Source organism: Vigna angularis, chromosome 2, assembly GCF_016808095.1.
Source record: "Vigna angularis cultivar LongXiaoDou No.4 chromosome 2, ASM1680809v1, whole genome shotgun sequence".
In the NCBI taxonomy this organism is placed as follows: Eukaryota; Viridiplantae; Streptophyta; class Magnoliopsida; order Fabales; family Fabaceae; genus Vigna; species Vigna angularis.
In genome coordinates, this window is record NC_068971.1 from 17,298,347 (window position 1) to 17,301,727 (window position 3,381).

Genomic DNA, 3,381 nt, shown 5'->3' on the forward strand with positions numbered 1-3,381 from the left:
AAAAAGGTGTCTACTCTATAGTTATGTCATATTGTACTTGATTTAATATTACAGTGATGTAAATTTACAACAAGGAGGGATCTTCGTTCCTTAAGGACTCATTACATGACACTTTAGTTGTTTATAGTGAAAAATATTTAATTGCCGTAAAAAAGCTTCAATTACTACACTACAAAAGGTGGAACTCTCTGCACTCTCCCTGTTAGCATAAAATATAAATAGATTAAATATATCTCTTAATTATAAGGAAGAAGCTACACCACAGAAGTTCTCTCTAATGCAGCTTCAAAGGAGAGAATAAAAGCGGTGCATGGATCATCACCAAAATTTAATTTCTATAATGCCAAATCATTGTAAGTGACAGTAAACAAGATCATGAAAAAAAAGGAAATGAATAGATATTACCTCTTCAAGAACCAACGATGCCTTAAAAAGTTATGATGAGTGCTAAGATATATAGCCAACTTTTGCACGATAACAGTAGACATACTTGTAAATTATCCAGTTCCAAGATTCAAGCATATTTAGCAGAATCTCTAGTTTCAAGCTGGGAATATAATTCCTTACTAATCTCGAATGATTATTCAACTTACAATGGAGTATTCCAATCATCACAGTCAAGTATTTAATATATATTCATCAATGATACAAAATAACCATGAATTAATACAAATCAACATCAAATAGCCATGTAAGTCGAGGATAAATAATGTTGAAAACTTCAATCAAACTCCCAGAAGCCATAACTTTGGGTATATTCAATATGTTCATCAATGCTACAGAATAATTATGAAGTTTCTGAATCAACAAGAAATATCCATGTAAGTATGAAGAATATTGCAAACTTCAATAAAACTTCCTATACAATATATTAAAGGACAAAACATTAGAAATTCTAAGATAATAAAAATATTAAAACATTAGAAGTTATAAAAAACTTGAAGCGTTCTTAATTAGTGAAAGAAACACAGCTAGTTATTTTTGTCCCTGAAGGACATTCCATCAATCAAAGTACATGCATATTCCTTTGTAAAATGGATTCATGTTACCGAAGCAACTCTTTGCTTCTTCAATTGAAATGCTTACTTTTCAATCTTTTTCCATTAGTGTTTTGGAGCCTCCAGAATTGTAGCTAAAGTAGAATGATAAGTCATCCAATGAACAATTGTTCAGAATAATTATTCTAGCCCATTAACCAAGAAAACTATCAAGAGACGAAGCACCCTTCCTTTCTAATTATACAATAGTCACAATTAAGAATAGTAACAAGATTCAAATTCTTATCTATCAGATCCAAGGTTATCAAATCGAGATTCAAATTGTGATTGCAAAGCTGATTTTAGATTTGTAAGTTATAATTTGTATAAAATTTCAATATTTAAAGACGTAAATATAACTTCAAATATACAATATATATATGAAATAAAGTAGCTTGACTTGGAGAATGTTCTCACATTGTTTTGATGTAACACCAGAATGGGAATTTGCCTTCAAATGTGAATGTGCTGCCTTATAAAATATTGTATAACTGAAAATAAAACAGTCCCAGTTCCAGTTAAGCTGCACAAAGCCCTTGACCTCTACTGTGAAAATGAAAATAACTTTGTTACAATGTCCTGAAACAAAGAAAGTCTACAATCAAGTAACATTTAAATTTAAATTAATGTATAATTATAAATAACATATTAATAAAAGATAGAAACTACAACTGTAGGACAGCTGCAGCAAAAAAAAAAAGAATGACAGAAACACCAGAGAGATGTTAGTGAATTCAGATAACTCAGCAAAATAGCGTTAGTAAAGTTAGATAACTGACTAAGGTAGCAAAAAAAATGTTAGTCACAGAAAATTAGAACAACTGAAACTGTTAGTATTACCAGAGAAACGCTTGGTTAGTAACACAAATTTGTAAAATAAAATTCAAAACTAAAATAAACTAAACTAACTCCTGCTTATAGCAAAAAGTAATCACATCGATCAAACTACTACAAGAAACATCTTAATAAAACCATTTAATAGAAATTACTAAAATCTGAACCTACCAATTACAAAGGTTAAAAACTATTTAAACTACTTCAGTAAGACAAAAAACAGATTTAAAACTACTTATGACTATCTAAAATATAAAGAAAACTAGACACAACAAATGAAGACTTAATTATAATTTAAAATAACATCAAGAAGCATTAGTATATGATAAATGATATTTTTCTTCAACTGATCCCACAAAAACTAAGCATCAAAATAGGTTCAAAGCACAGAAGGAGAAGTTACATATATGGAAGGTGAATCCTCAATTTCAATACATCTTATGCTTAGGTTTCAATGTAAGCAAAAGTCAAAATAATTTGCTTATACCAAACCCTCCAAGAAAGAAAATCTACTACAGCAATCAACAATCTTTACACAATAACAGAAAGGGACTTCAAACCTTGATAGTTCACTAGAGCGAAAAGGAAAACAAATAATATAGAACAATACAAACCTCCAAGGTACTTGCTCTTCTCAATAGATAACTAGTGTGCATCAGATGACCTACACAATACCATAACATAATTACTCAGCAATCCCAAAAAACAAAAAAGGGAATGTAAGGAAGTTAGCCCCAATCGGCAAAAAATTTGATGATGAGGGCTCACACTTGCATCTCCAAGACACATATAATCACCGGCTTCTTCTAGAAGCTTCGGGGAACGACACCGTCCGGCAACCGGGGATTAACCGTCCGAGAGAGTGCGCCTTCTTCTGCAGCGGCAGAGCCATTCTCCGAATCTCCGGTGCCCTCTTCTTCATCAATTCAGCGTGGAACTTCCTGGCCTTCATGTGGTGCCTCCCCTTCCACCGGCGAGAATCGCGCAGCTCCAGCGAGTATGGCCTTAAGCCGTGGCGGCGAGGGCACAGTCGGCAGCTTCGCGGACATCGCTGGCAGCGGCAGGCTGTGGATATCACTCGCATGCCATGTCGGTTGTTTTTACCAAAAACACCGCCAAGATCAGATTCACAAGTGGATGAAGCAGGTTTTCTCTGAAACGGTTGTCGTCGGAAAATAGAGAGGCAACAGTTGTGGTGCATATGGAGGCGAAAAATGAGAAATTGAAAGAGAAGTCATTGAGATGCGAAGAGAAGCTATGGAAGCGCGAAGTGAAACTATGAGGCGCGAAGTGAAGTCTAAAGGAAGTGGAAAAAATAAATGTGAAAAAAATGAAATTTCTTTTAAAAAAGAAAAAGAAAATGTTGTTGCGGTTTTATTTCAAACCGCCGAAAATTAACCAAGGTTTCAAAACCACCAGAAAAAAACCTCCACTATAATATATTGTTTTTGTAGTGAAAGAACTCTGATGGGGAAAGGGCCAAAAAATATAATAACTTATCAAACAGTAA

General features: G+C 33.5%; 1 long non-coding RNA gene across 1 annotated transcript; it reads right to left on the minus strand.

Annotated features, from left to right (window-relative positions):
- On the minus strand, positions 1 to 3,166 carry LOC108328690 (uncharacterized). The gene is made up of 4 exons (XR_001832132.2): positions 2,640 to 3,166; positions 2,486 to 2,535; positions 1,455 to 1,616; positions 1 to 798 (listed from the first exon to the last, which is right to left on the minus strand). It is a non-coding gene; the product is annotated as an uncharacterized LOC108328690 (long non-coding RNA).
- Positions 3,167 to 3,381: the final 215 nt, after the last annotated feature.